The 15876-nt window shown below is 42.1% G+C and overlaps 1 pseudogene; it reads right to left on the reverse strand.

The window, feature by feature from the left end:
- Nucleotides 1-1263: 1263 nt before the first annotated feature.
- Nucleotides 1264-6451, reverse strand: LOC143683391 (ubiquitin-conjugating enzyme E2 S-A pseudogene; annotated as a pseudogene).
- Between the last annotated feature and the right edge of the window lie 9425 nt (nucleotides 6452-15876).

Raw genomic sequence — 15876 nt, forward strand, 5'->3', positions numbered from 1 at the left:
CAGTATCACACATGACAAAGAACCAGACAAATGATGCCAAGATTATGGCAGTCTATATGGCCCCCTATGTCAGAAAGGAGGGGGTGGGGTGCCAATCTCACCGCGATACCCGCAGAGGAGAAGCTGCGGGGGTCTTATGGTGAAGAGGACAAGGGGAATCCTTGGAGGGCTGAAAGAGCAAGAGCCCCTTTCTTTGAAACATTTAAATAATCACAGTGCCACTTCCATGCTATGATTTTAAACATGCGGTACTTTCCCAAACCTTAACTAGAATGTAGCAGTCCCAGGCCTTCTGCACTTCTCTGCCTTGTTAGTTTATACCCGCCCCTCTGCCTTCCTAATCCTAGTTTAGATTAGGCTCTTCTGGCTCCTAGTTTTCCTTCAGCTGCCCTTCCCAGGTAGTTGACACCCAGAATTCTGCTAAAGCCTGATAGAAAGCTGTAAGAAACCCTCACCTTTGGACACATTTCTTCGTGGAAATGACCCTGGAGCAGCATTTTTCAAGAAGGTGCTGAGGGAATATGGGATCTCTAAGGTCTCCCCAGGAGTCCTTAGACACCTGGTATCAACCTTACAATTATTGCTCATTTACAGAAGCATCCATCGAGCAGTCTTTTCAATTGACCTTTTATATTCCAATATATTTACTTTCTGTTTGGATTCGTAGTTACTAGCTAGAGTCTTTCTGGGGAAAAGATGATGTTTTTTAAATCTCTTCAAAATAATAAAAATTTTCCAAATGAAAAAGGCCCCAACAAATATCTTTGAACTCAGTAGATAGAGCTTAGGTGACTTTCCCTGTACATGTTCTCAACCAAAACAAAGCTGGTTGGGACTCAGGGATTTTCCTTAACAAATAGTGATTTAAGCCTTTCAGTAATTTTGAAAAGAAGGAGAAGGAAGAAAATAAAAATTGAACATAATTACATAACTTTAATGTGTTTCTTCCTATGTAGCGAAATAATTTGACCTTTATCTTTAGGAAGTAGTGTAATAACTCGATTTTGCAACTATTGTCCAATTTCCCTTTTATTTATTTTTTTTTAGGAGTGCCACAGGCCAGCGTGGCAGGTGCAAAGATCCTGTGGAGTTCGCCAAGCACAGTAGACAGTTATTCAACTTTGTTTAGAAAAACAAATTCAGGTCCCAGTGCCCCCATGTCCCCCCCACCCACCCCAAAGCCATAATTTAAACAATTTAGAGACAGAATTGGAGGGCCAGCCAGGGTTTGGGGGAGGAGGGAGGTGGGGGAGGGTGAGCCCACTAACAGTGCCGCAGTACCCGCATCTTGGCTGTCCTTTTCTTGGCTGCCAGCTTCTTGTCGCGCCCGCCCTCACGCTTCTTAGCCGTGAGCCCCTCAGCCCCTCCTGGCTGCCCCGGGGACCAAGGGGTCAGCGGAGGAGGCTGCGGCTGCATAGGTCAGAGCGCGGTGCGTGTCGCGCCCACGACCGCCGGCGTGGATCTCCTGGAGCAATGGGCGCGCGCTGCGTCTCCCACCTAATCCTGCCGCCGCAGGCGACCCTCCTGCCCGCTCGGTGCAGACCTGGGCCTGGGGCGGATCCGCGGGCACTTGGTTGTCAGTGGCACGTGCCGGATGCCCAGCTCCGCCGTCCAGCCCCTCTGGAGCGCGCTGGCACGGATCCCGCGGTTGGCGCCCACGTTGGGCTGGAAGATCTTGGTGAGGAAGTAACCCTAGGGTGGGGGGGCGGGCAGGGAAGTCCTTCCCCAGCAAGGCCCTCGATGGTAAGCTGCAGGTCGGTGACGTCCTTCTCGTTGGGGAGGACCTGGACGCCATCGAGGGCTGGGCTGGGGGTCGGCGGTCAGCGTCGTCACCTCCTTGCACACCAGGCCGAGGATAGGGGAAGGGGGCAGGTTCTCCGAGTCGGAGTTCCTGGCCGCGGCCGGCCCAGGACGGGTCTCCCCGGGGCCTCTTCCTGCGCCCCCCGGGCCCAACTGCTGCCACTGCGCCCATGGCTAGGCGTCCGTGGCCAGGTTCGGCTCTCCGCTGCCTGCACCGCTGTGGTACTCCTCGCCAGCTACTCCGCCCGTCCCGCTGCTCCAGGCTCACTGAGCCCCCTTTTTTCTTAATTCTTGCCTTTCCTTCCCTGGAGTGATGAGGGCTTTCGGCGAGGACCACCTCGGGGGGACAGAATCTTTGGGGTCAGCTCCCGACTCAGGCTCACCCTTTCCTCAGGGATTTATTATTTGCATCCAGCAAAGTCATGCTAAGCCCTTGATTATGCTTCCCTTTGAATGACTGGTCTCAGGCCTGGGTATACTTATTGTAATGCGAACTTCCGTCTCCCGTTGTTTAAATCCATAAAAACCTTGAATCTGCTAGACTCCCAGGAGACAGCTTAGGGGACTGCTAGGCCATCTGTTCTCCTGCTTGGGGGTTAGCAATAAACTCTTTCTCTCTTTGAAAAAAAAAAAAAGTCACACTAAGATGTGAAGGACCGGTGGGTCTACTGTAAGTTAACTGGCCCGGAGATGGTTCTATTTGAAAAGACTCGTTTCTAACCCAAAGGGCTGGATCTCTGGAGACTGGATTTATTTAAGGTAATGTTGGTCCAGTGGTTTTTTTCTGTCCTTTTCAAATGTAATCACAGTAAACTCTATGTTGGGGATTGAAACTGTGCCCCCAACAAAAGACATTTTCAAGTCCTTATCTCCGTTCCTGGAGGCGTGAGCCTGTTTTGTAAATAGGACATTTGAAGATACTATATTAGCTCAGGGATGAACTCATTTGTGAACAGGACCTTCAAAGATCCTGTTTCAATAAGGCCAGATAGAATCAGAGTGGGCCTTAAGCCTTCTGGCCACAGTCCTTATAAGGAGAAGAAGGCTAGACAGAGGCACAGGTGACTGAATAATAGAAGCCAGAAGGAGAAGCTTTGTGACAGAGGCAGAGTTATAAGCCAAGGAATCCCAAGAATAGTGGCAAGCCAGCCCCAGAATGCCATAAACACTGAGAGAAAGTGTGATCTATTCAGCTTGACTTTGGACTTCTAGCCTCCCAAACCGTGTGACAATGAATTCCTGTTGTTTAAGCCAACCCACTGTGGGTAGCTGTCATAGCAGCCTTGGCAAACCAAGACCCTCTGTCTGTGTCCGTGGCCGTCAGCATCTGTCTTTCCCTTAGAGGTACAATTGTCCACTCTCGGGTTGTCGCCACTGAAATGAGTGATGTGGTCAGGTTTGTCTGCGAACTCAGCCTACTCGGCTTATAGCTGGTCATTTAGAAAATTCCTCTCACTGTAGAAACAGCCAAGCCATTTGTCAAGCTGTGTCCGTGTCCTTCACTGTTTACAAAGCAGGATGAGAGAGTAAAAGGTTCTTGGTTTTTTTGTTTGTTTGTATTTAATCTGTTGGACTCAGAAAGCACCACTTTGAGGTTTTAAAGGTTAAGAGATTTGGCCATGGTCAACCGGTCAGCTGACAGCAAAGAACAGAGCTGAAAATGGAAAAACTCAAAACCCCTTTTCTGCAACTGCTTAAATCAGTACCTGGGCTTTAATCTCCTTATCTGTCTGAGAGGGTTAAGAAACTAAGGAAAGGGTTATATGACTCCCAGAGTCCCTCGAGGTCTCTGACTGTTGATTTTACTGCAGGGAAAGTCTCATGAGAACAGTGACATATTAGCCAACGTTGCCCCACCTAAGAGTGACTCAAGGCCATTCTGTTCTTTTATCAGGGGGATGGGCCCACCCATCTCTCTTCTAAGGAGTAAAATATTAGACATACAAAAGCACAGATTAGAATCTCTGGTCCCCAAAGAAAAATCTCCAATGGATGGTTGAAGCTTGTGTAATATAATACGATGCCATTATACCAATGGACTGTGCTAAGTATGTGTGCAGTAGGGATGACAGTTGGGATCCCCAGTTGAGCTTGGGGAATCACAGCCAGTTTCACTGTCCCCCGCCCACCCCCAACAGCCCCTTAGTGGCCTCTACCTGCCTCTGGACCATAGGAGCCATGCTCTCGATTTGCTGCTGGAAGAAGAGCATGGGCTGTGGAATCAACAGACCCTTGCTCTCTTTGCAGTCAGGGCCCTTACTTGTATAGCCCACCTCCCCCCTACCCAGCATCTGGTTTACCCGTATTTACTCTCCAAGCTTTAGCGTCAAGGTCTCCATCTGCTCTTATCTTCCTTAGGTTCCCCACCCTATCCCTGCACAGGTCACCCCACACCCTTTGCCTACCTGTTTCTCCTTTGTAAAGTGGTTACAGTTGTCAGCCTCATTTTACAAAGGAGGTAACTAAGGGCCAGGGCTGGTCCAGTTACATTGGGTGGAAAAAGGCGTGGCAATTTACAAATGGAAGAACAGGTGATAAGGCCGTACAAAACAAGAACGGCTTAAGGAAGCTGACCCTGAAGTCAAGAGAGGGGAAGGAAACTTCTTCCTCTTGCCTCTCTCCCAGAGCAAAGTTCCATTTCACCCAAAGACCTGGAACTTGAAAAGGTTCAGTCAGTTAAGAAACAATTCAAGAAGCATCTTTTATGTTGCATAACCCTGGTTTGGAAACAAGAGGTAGAGAATTCACTGCTGACCCCACACTTTCTGAGTCATCAGAGGATTTTACATGCTGCCTTTGGCATGTCTTTGATGGGAGACACGCCCTGTTCTGCTCTGTGTATGTTTCTTGGTGTCGATATTTCCCACGTCGGAGTGGAGCAGCTCTTGGGAGACATCTCCCCGAATAAACCTCATAAAATATGGATTTGTAAATTAAAGAATAAAACCACTACACATCCACTTATATGTGAAATCCAAATTGTATCTGATCCATGGCTCCTATTAAATTAACCTGTTACTTTCGCTGGTCCCTTAAACTTTCTGAGCCTCAGTTTCCTTATCTATGAAATAAGGAGGATAGTTTCTGCTCCTAAACTGAGGAAATTAAGTGCGTTGGTACATATAAACTGCATTAGGACACTGTCTAGTCCATGATAACTCTCAAATGATGCTATTTCTATTATTTTCATTATGGAAAGTATTAAGCATACATTTATCTCGTGTATTAGTATTTTCCAGATGCCAGTACTGGTGTTAAGCTCCAGGTCTACATAGATGAATATTTTCCTTATTAAACTCCTAAATTGTTTAAAAAATTTTCAAATAGTTTACAAGCTGTAAATGATGCTGCCAGATAAAAAGAATTAGAAGCAGATAAGAGAGATTAGGCCAAGTGAGGGAGAGGGAGGGGCAGATGTGGAGGCAGGAAAAGTCCTTCCCTGAAGGGTCACATACTCACTTAGGGTGGCCACCACTCAGGCTCAGGACTTCCCTACTGCCAACAGGAAACTGCACAGATGAAGGAGACAAGATTTCCGACTTCAGGGAGCTCTGAGTCTAGTTGAGGAAACAGATGTATAAACAAATAATTACAGTGCAATGTGAGGAACTCAAAACTGTAAGTTCTCTAGGGCCTGCTTTGCCAAGGAAGTGATATTTAAGATGGGTCTCCAGGGACAGAGAGGGTTGAAGAAACTGTCCAGGAAAGGGAATAGCACATACCAAGACCTGGAGCCTGGAGAGCACCGTTGTCGGTTTGGAAAATGTGGGCCAATTTGCTACAGTCTGATCAGCTTCTGGAAGGCATATAAGTGCTCAGTATTTTTTTTTTTCCCGTGAAATCATGAAGGGGTCCATGATAAATGCATCATCACAGCAAGGACAATGAACACAGAGCCTCAAAGCAATCAGTGTTGTCACGAAATCAGGCAAAATAACCAAGAAAGAAAAGAAAGGGAAGGAGATCCTAAACTCCACTTCTTTTAGTGTTTGTCCGTTTCAGTTTGCATTTCCTTGGGAATCTGTTTGGAAGGGGAAGAATTTATGCTTAGATATAAATAACAGGGGAGTCACAATTGTCTTAAAACAGCATCTGAAGCAGTGAATTGACAGGTTAGAATTTTGGAATCGTGTGGGATTACCGAAAATTATGAAATCCCGTTCTTTTGTTCTAATAAAGGGAAAATGAACGGTAAATAAATTGTCAACACAGCTGATTAGTGGTAGAGCTGGGTGAAACCCCAGCTTTCTTAACTTTTCGTCCTAAGGCTCTTTCTACTTGACCATGTGGATTCTCCCAACCCAGTGGCCAGGTTTTGAGATCTGATACACAGTGCTTCAAAAATGAAGGACTGAAAAAAGACACATGGCCAGGAACAGGTGAGAATGGCTCAGTCGGTAGGACTCATGCCAATTCCAAGGGTCCAAAATACCTGCTGCAAGAGATGAGAAGTTATTAAACACATGAAGAATTCTATAGAGTGGTTGTATACTATTCCTAAAATTTGACAAAAGTCTCATTTTTGCTAATTACACTGCAATTGCCCTGTTGCCTTAAATCCTTTACCTTCTTGGCAGACTGGCCTTTTAGCGGCGTGCCCAAACGCCACAGTAGGGGCAGTTCGCAGCTGGCTCGCAATCAAGTGGTTCATCAGCTATGGGCATGTATTCAGAGCATATTCAAAGAAACTCTTCGATGAAATCTTTTAAGCAAAGCAAAGATGCCCTCTATAACATAAATAGTTACCCCCCACCCCCTATTGTACTCTTTTGAAAGCTCTGTTGACATACTGTGCATTGTTTGGTTTTGTTCTAAAAGGCATCTCCTGTGTCTATTTAAAAGCTTACTAGATTTTCCTGGTGTGAATTACTTCCTGGTGTGAATGATTTGCACGTACTCACTTTTTTTCTTCTTTGTTTTTACTGTGATAACATATATAAAAAAACATTAAGTGTGCCGTTTCAACCATTTATAAGCATACAATTCAGTGGCTTCATTACTTTTACAGTGTTGTACTACCATCCCCGTCTTCCATTGCTAAGACTTTTATCGCCACAAACAGAAAGTCTTTAAGAGTAACTCTCAGCACATGCTCACTTTTGTGGCGTGACCAGTGATTCAGATTGAACAGCATCTGCTTCTCTGGGCCCACACTTGGCTGTCCAGAAGGGTTTCTCAGTAGCACAAAATTCCCTGCTGCCCAGAGGGGTATCTCTCTAATCCCAGGACCAAAACCACTTCTATTCGTCTTAGTTGCCCACAGGGCCTCCTTAGTACCTGACTCTGGAAGCACTCAGTGAAACTTTGGTTAGTCAATTAAAGGAGAAATGATGAAGATGGGGTCTATCTTTGGCAACCCCAACTTCCTTCACTGTACCCTTCCTTTCTCTTCATAGATGTTTCTCCTCGATTACTCATTGTCCAGTAGCTGCCCAAAGCTTCTGCTTTGTTTTCCACCCTTATAAATTTTGAAGCATTATATGTCATCATTATCCGTAATATTAGCACGTACTGTTTTACAGATTTAAGTTTCCGTTCCCACATTGCCCTTTGTCTTGCCAGTAATGTCTCCATTCTACAAAAGTAGTTCTCATTCCACAGCCTTCTTTCACTGCAAATTAAAAGATCCACAGCTCATCTAAGTCACCTGGGGTCTCTTATGATAAGGTGGTAAAGCTTAATTTCACAGCCAGTCTCCACCACCTACCAAATCTTTCAACCTTCCTGAATCTTAACGGTCTCATCTGTGAAATTGGGGTCATATGTAATTTATTTCTACAGTGTGCATGCATCCATGTAACATCTGTGCAATTCAAAACATTTTAAAACAAATATAAGTAAAGTGATGGTTGAGATGGCATGTGTAGACCCCAAATGTTTGCGCTCCAATCCTTCCCTGGAGAGTTAATTAGCTAATTAACAAGGCTGATAGCCTTCATCAGTATGATGTATTTGCTGTGAAAAAAAAAAAAGACATCAGTAACTCAGTGGATTCCTACTTGGTGGAATGTGTGAGAAATAAGATAGCTGACCTTTCCTTTTACCCACTACGCCACCTTTGCTGCTGGGAGAGGGGGACCTAGGGAGCTGCCCGCTTTCCCCCCACGCAGGGAGGGGTGCACTGTGCTAGGGTTGATCTTGGGCAAAAAATAACAAAGTAGGGTAAGTACTCCTTTGGTGTCCTCTCACTTCCCTTTCACATCTGGGTTTTACCTCTCTGCTCACTCCACCCCCTTCCCTAGATCCTATATTTTAGCATTCCTTTTCAAACGAATGATTACAGATTTATTTTCAAGGCTAATAATTCCATTGCATTAACTACCCCACATGCCAAAATAGATTTATCCCTGGCCACAAATAATTTTTTTTATAACTAACGATTATAGTTATAAAGCTTCAAGGTTCATGCTGTTTCAGAAGAAATGTATCTCCAAATCATTCAGGAATATACTACAGCTTTTATGTAACATAGATAATCATCCTGATGTCTCTACCCTGAAATAACAGTCAGGAAGCCCTATTCTACTGTGTCTTCAGACCAGAAATTTGCCCAGTAGTTCCATGGTATTAAGATGTCCATTAAATAACAATGCCACTCATCTTTCAGAGAACACAAAGACTCAAAACACACAACAGTGAGTGCGTGCACACATGCACATTGTCTCTGAAATAAGACTTCCTCCTTCCTCTTTACTTCGCAAGATATATTCCCCAAAGTGGAAAATGGGAGGAGGGAAAGTATTTTTTCCATTTGATTGTTTTCTGGTGATTGACCAATGAACTGTACCTTTGGTGGGACAATGCAATACTAGGTCTATTTCTGTTTGAATATCATAGATCTAAACGTTGTAGATTGGGTATGTTTTATTCATGTAACTTGAGGAGAGCCTATCCAGATCCAAGAAGTGTTAGGTCATGCCTATCCTTTGTAGTTCTTAAATGGGGAAAAATTGGCCCCAAATATGTGAACAGTCTGAAGTTGCGCTGTCCCATATGGTAACCACTAGCCAAATATGAATATTAACCACATGAAATATGGCTGGTCCAAACAGGTATAAAATACACTCTCTAAGTATTAAATATATAGGGGATTTTGAAGGTTTTAAGTGAAAAAAAGAATATAAAATATCTAAATAATTTTAATTAGTTACATACTGAAAGGCTAATATTTTGGATATCTTAGGTGAACTAAAATTGCTTACTAAAATTAATTTTACCTTTTTTTCTACATTTTTAATGCAGCTATTGGAAAATTGAAAGTTACATATGTGTTTCATTTCTGTGGCTTCCGTTATCTATCTGCTAGACAGCGCTAGTCTTGATATCATCTCAGTCATGAAAAAGGAAAGTTTTCTTATTTGGAGCGTATAGAATTACCTGAGCAAAGATCTCTGGGGGCCGTGTAAAATCATATCATACATTTACTAGCTTATTTGCTTATTTTCCACTAGAAAATCAGGTTCATATAAAACTTTATGGTCTGCTAATCTCTAGTAGGTGAAATAGCTGAAGATTCAAAATGAAACTGACCTTGTCTGTTACAGGTGAAATTTTGTACAAAGGCCATTTCAGCTTTGTTTTTTAAGAACCATTGGTTTTACACCTGTGGATGGTAGTATCTCAACTGCATAGGTGGTGCCATGTTTGTAGTTTATGAAGAGCTGTAGAGTCTGGCCATAGCACTCCTTGGAAAAATTGGCACCTCTGATTGGATCTCAGAGAAACTTTCAATTAATCTTGGAGCTCATGGTTTAGTTTTGGTTTATGGATTCCATATTGACCATTTCATTTCCTGCTGGTACTTTAACAAAAACCTTCAAGTCTGTGCTGGTTTGAAATTATGTACCACAGAAAAGCATGTTTCCTTTCCTAATCCAATCTTGTGGAGACAGACCTACTGTTTACTGTAGAAACATCTGATTATATTGTTTCCATGGAGATTGACCCACTCAATTGAGAGTGTGATCTTTTTGTCAGATTACGTCCATGGAGATGTGACACCCTAATTGTAGGTGTGGCCTTTTAATTAGATGGAGATGTGACTCTACCCATCCAAAGTGGGTCTTGGATAAGTTTACTAGAGTCCTTTAAAAGGGGACACATTATAGAGAAAGTTCAAAGCTGACAGAGATGTTTGAAGAACACTTGCTTCAGAGCCTACAGAGACACAGATGTTTGAAAATGCAGAAGCCCCAGGAGATGCCAGGAGCTGAGAGAACCGGCAGAAGCTAGACAGGAACCAGAGCTGACACAGACATTTGGAGATGCAGAAAGAAAACACCCCCAGGGGAGCTGTTTGAAACCAGAAGCCAAAGGACCAGCAGACACCAACCACACACCTTCCCAGCTGACAGAGATGTTTGGATGCCACTGGCCTTTCTTGAGTCAAGGTACTTTTTTCTGGATGACTTAGTTCAGACATTTTTATGACCTTAGAACTGTAAACTTGTATAACTCAATAAATCTCCTTTATAAAAGCAAACCATTGCATTCTGACAGCATTTAACAAACCAGAACAAAGTTACTCTTTTTTTTGTATGCTGTGTAGTGGGTTTCTAGTTTCATTTTTTTCCATGTGAATATCCCATTATCGCAGCACCATTTGTTTTGTTTTTTGTTTTTTGAGTGCCTGGGCAAGGACCAGGTCTCCCATATGGGCTAGAATTCTATCATTGAACTACCTGGACACCCTTCAAGTTACTATTGATTCTACTTGTTCTCTCAGTCACCGTTTCCAATCCATTCATAAATCCTGTTGACTCTTCCTTCAGAGTATTCCATACTATACGCAATTCTGCCTACTCTGCTACCACACTGGGGCCCAAACCACCCTCATCTAAATTAACACAAGTTCAGATCATGTCATCCTGCTTTTGATCATCCTGTATCTGCACTGCACTCAGATAAAAGCCAAAGTACTTACAGTCACTTTAAAGACCTATAGGATCTACCCCACCCTCCAAACTTTCAGACCTCAATCCCCTACCACCTTCCCCCTTTATCACTCAGTTCTAGCTATCCTGATCTCCAAATTGTTCCCTTCACCCCCAGGTACACAAAAATCTCACGGCCTCTGCACTGGCTGTTCCTTTTGTATGGAATGCATTCCTTCCAAATATTTGCCTGACTCGTTCCAAGTCTTTGATCACCCCTCCCCCTTACTTAAGTACTTTTTCTACATAGATTTTATCGGCATCTGACGTATTTATTTGTTCATTTGTTTATCATCTCTCACTGCTGGAACTTTACCACCTGACAGTGAGAATTTTGCCTTGTTCATTGTTGTATCTCCAGTGCCTAGACATAGCTTATATCAAACGTGCTAGTAGGTATTTTTGAGAGAATGCTTGCGGTAAATATTTTTAAACTTTATAGTAACTCCCAAATTTTGAAACATTCATACTTTCAAATGGCAAAATATACCAGAGGTTTTCTCAGAACCCTGGTAAACAAGCCATTCTTCTTAATATTCTTCCCCCCATTGATTTCATAAATTATTTTGCATAGAAACAATATTCAAGATGGTGTGATAGTAGTTCAGGTTACAATTCATGAATACATGTGTGTATGTATATAAATGCTAATTGTACTATTAAATGTACATTCTATGTTAGACCTCTGAGATCTATTGGAGGAAATACCATGACTTGAAATTTCCTGCCTTGACTCATCCTGTTAACTTGACCTGGAATATCCCTTCCCATGGTTTGGAATCTTATCCATTCTTCAAAGAAAATTGTAAAGTACCACACCCTCCATGACATCTTTTCTAACTCTTCTTCAAACAGTATATTTTTGATATTTTTAAGCCTCAATACTTTTTGAAAATACAATTTTACTGTGATTCATGACTTGTTCTAGAGGTTTGGGGTATACTCCGATTCTTAACCACATCGGCCTTTTACAATTTAGCCTATAAGCAACTCAAGAAGGCTATGTCTTATTCATCTTTTATTTCCTGCAGCTTCTAGCACAATACCTCATGCATAATAGGCACACAATTATATTTGTTAGTTGAAATTTAAGTGTATCAGTAGTTCTGTGTGAAAAAAACATTTACCATCTTTATTTTTTTTTAATCAACTTTGAAAGAAACTTTTTAAACAGAGTTGATGCCCGTTTTTGTTGTCTACAGTTTCTCCTATCACTTTGGAATTTTTATTTTTCACTTTTTCTACTACCAGCATCTCTAAAAGAGGCTTAGCATCTTTAAGTCACAGTAGCTATTTAGCCAGTTTATTTGCTGTTTCTCTTGGATGTTCTGTGGAACTTTACTGAATACCACACTGCCTTGTGCAAAGACAGAATGTGGGGTGAGACCACGATATGTGTTTTCAAACTCATCGCCAACCCCCACCCACTCCCACCCTGAGTACAGTAATATCACTTTTGCTTTGAATTACAAAAGAAAAGAAAAAAGTCCTAGCAAAGAACCTAATTTTTTTCTCTTTTAGGAAGAAGTGAAAAAAAAAAAAAAGCAGCCATCACCCAATCAAGGTCTCCATTTGTTGAAATTGTTCTTCAGACGGAAACTTCAGGATATTTTAGAAGTAACATCTCAAAATATGCTTTTTTTTTTTCAAAATATGCTTTTATTTAAGCAAAAACGCCACTGGTCTAATCCAAAACAAACATTTTAGACAGGATTTCTTAATTTGCTCTCTCACTGGATAAATGCTCAAAGAATACACTGAGGTCTTTTAAGCTTAGCTGGAATCAATGTATTGGGCAAGTCATGAATCTAATTGTTATGCTAGCTCCATGTCAGCAAAATAACAGATGTACCCTATAATGGAGGAGAAAAAAAAAAGTTGCTTTTGGATTGTTAGAGCAGGTGCTACTTGAAAAAAAACCGCATGGAACTTTCTCAAGTGCATTTGGAAACAGTTGGAAATTAGCCAAGGGAAAAGTTTTCTTTCAATCCCTTGGACATCCAGTTGTGGGCTGGGATTAGACCCCTGAACAGCTGAAGCAATGAGGACACTGACACCTTGTCACTTCTTCAGCTTCCACACTCGCCCTCCAACAAAAGCAGCAAAAGAGCTTCCCCTCCCCCAAATAGACACACGCGCCCGCGCGCGCGCGCGCGCGCACGGAGTCCAGCTGCCGAATCGGGCTTTCAGAGGCGCTGGACACCTTTGAGTCCCATTCCGGGATGAAGGCAGGTTACCATGGTTCTCGCGCTGTTATGGTGTCCAGCACATCAGGGAATGGAAATAAGTGTGCACATGTTCTAAAGAGGCCCTTTGGGAAAGATCAGTGGGGCTGCATGGGGACACAATGGCAGGCTTTGTTGCTGAGAAAGGATTTGGCCTGGCAAGCAGCAGCAGACGTGCTGGACACGGGGTTTGTCTGCAAGGGCAGTCCGGGAAAACCATGAGTGGGATTTACAGAGCACCCTCATTAGGAAAAGTAGGGCATTTAGCATAATTAAAACTCATCCAGAAGACATCAGGTAAGGCCTGCTGTTTTTAATGAATTACTTCTGTGATCTTGTGACTTTATAAGGGGTGCCGCTCTGGCCCTTAGAGATTTAGAATTACTCCTGAAACATAAGTCCATCAGATGGGGACAAAACAGAGCATATGTGGAATTTGATAAAGGCGAATGAGTAAAAAGAGAGGGAATAGCATGGGAAAGTGAGAAGGAATTAAAAACTAAAAAGTCACCCATTTTCAATTTGCTAAAATAATGCTTTTCTCTTTGCATGCTCTGTGTCTTAACATCCGCACATCCAAAATACAACTCCCCACTGACCTGCATCCTGCCTTGATAGATAAATTATTTGGGGAAGAAATTCCCACAGAGTCAAGGTTAACAGAAAACAGCTGGAAAATAAACTATAAGCCATATGTCACAGATTTCCCCAAGTACATAGATTTTTTTTAAACTCTATTTTGAAGAGTCATCAGAACCAGCAGGGTAAAACAAGACTTTATATGGTCTACATGTCCATGAAAATAAATATGATGAGGTCTATATAATTGTGTTGATTAGGCAAAGGGGAAGAGAACCAGACAACATGAGAAACCCTCTCGGTCATGCTTTTTTCTTTCTTAATTATAAAATCAATCTGAGTTATTACTACAGCTCTTTGCTTTTCTTGTGTAGAGCTTAAAGATGGAGAAAAGGTGCATTTAAAAGAATGCTTTTATTTGTTTGTCTATATACAATATAAGGAACATTGTATAAAGTAATATCTACATATTTTTTTAATGTGGTTATACTGAAGGTTAGAAAGGAAAACTAGCAGCATCAACTCACTGCCTAAGTCGAAATATGGGTGTAAAGAAGTTGTATATTTTCTTCCATTGTTTTAACTGTGTTGCATCAATTTGTACGCTCCATTGCTCATTTAACATAATATATCACAAGTGTTTTCACTTGTTGTTATGGAGGTTTATTGGACATTCCATACTTATCTATAGAGTGTCTGATATTATACTTCCCTGTTCAGAAGCCATGGAGTTTTCACCAAGCCCACCCTCTCCCTAAATGTATGTGTGTGTGTGTGTGTGTGTGTGTGTGTGTGTGTGTACATGTCACCCTCCTTGTCATGTGATCCTGCTGTCACAGGCTGCTCCAGAGCCAGGTTTGATGTTGTTTCCAGCACATATGCTCTCTGTTCTATTAGAACTTGTCAAATCTGTCAGATTTTCTATCAGAGGTTACAGAAGGTAAGCACTGGTGTTGGTGGAGTGATGAGGAAGCTGAGAGAAAAGGAAAAAGAACAGAAAAGGCAATAAAGCAGAAACCATGAGGCAATAGAGTCCACAAAATAGAGCGAAGTAGGGAGAAACTGTGGTGCATAGAGATTAAGTTGAGTCATCTTTAAGGTATAGTTGGCTTTTTTTCCAAAAAGCAATCAGATAAGTGAATTACAAGAGGTATGTGAAATCCTCAATAGTAATAGTTAACACTGAAACAGCACTTATTGCATGCCAGACATTTTTCTGTGTTATCATGTATCAGTCACTTTGTCTGACCCTCTCAACAATCCTTTGGTGCAGGTTCTACTGTCAGACCCATTTTAAAAGGGAAGAGCAGAGGAGTAAAGTTACTGAGTGGCATGCCGAAGTTACACATGGAGTCAATGAATGCATCGCCGTGCAAATCCAGGCAGGCAAGGTCTGGTGCCCATAACTTAACGATTCCACTTAGGGCTCCCTGTGACTTTTCAATTCCCTCTGTAACCTGCAGAGATGATTTCTTGTTGTTCCATTTGTGTTTATAGTAGATGTCTGTCCTAACACTTGAAAGCACCTGAGTGCCTGAGGGTTTTTCTATTCCTTGCAATCTGAAAAAGCCTCACTCATACAGTCTTTAAATGCACACAAAGTATGTTGTGTGTGTTTCTGTGTATAAATTATAGTATTCAATCTATGGCTGTGACAGCATTCCCATTCAGTCAGAAAGAAATAGAAGGTAGGTAAGTGATGGCCAGGGGTTGGTAGTTGGGGAGACAACAATGACTACTAATGGGTATGGGATTTCTTTTTGGGCTGATAAAAATATTCTACAATTAGATGGTGGTGACGATTGCACAACTCTGTACTGGGAAAAAAAAACAGCAACAATGCTGAACTGGACACGTTAAAAGGTGGGAATTCTATGTATGTAAATTATGTCCAAATCCAAATAAAGCTATTTTTTAAAAAAAAAAGTCATGCTATAAAGCCATGTCACCTGCATGTAACACTTCTCACCTGTGTGAACTTTAAGTCGCCCCAGAGCACTGGAGAGCGTACTGGAAGATCATCCATCTGCCTTCGGGCAACCGACTGTTCAGTTCCTAGCAGAATTCTAAAATGCCTTCAACTTTTAGAATAAGGCCAGACATGATGTGTTTGTCATCCTAGCAAAACACTCTTTAATGAGATGCTCACAAGTATAAACCCCATGATTTGGAGAAGAGGAAAGGGATAATTTTAGTCAATGTGATCTACAATGTTTACTAGATTTACCACATAATTTTTCTTCATACAAATGGCTGGTAGGGAAAAAGAATGTATATTTTGATCATTATATTTTTATAAGCAATGCTAATGAAGAGAACAAGGATAAATGGATTGAACC

This window comes from Tamandua tetradactyla, chromosome 5 (assembly GCF_023851605.1).
Source record: "Tamandua tetradactyla isolate mTamTet1 chromosome 5, mTamTet1.pri, whole genome shotgun sequence".
NCBI lineage: Eukaryota > Metazoa > Chordata > Mammalia > Pilosa > Myrmecophagidae > Tamandua > Tamandua tetradactyla.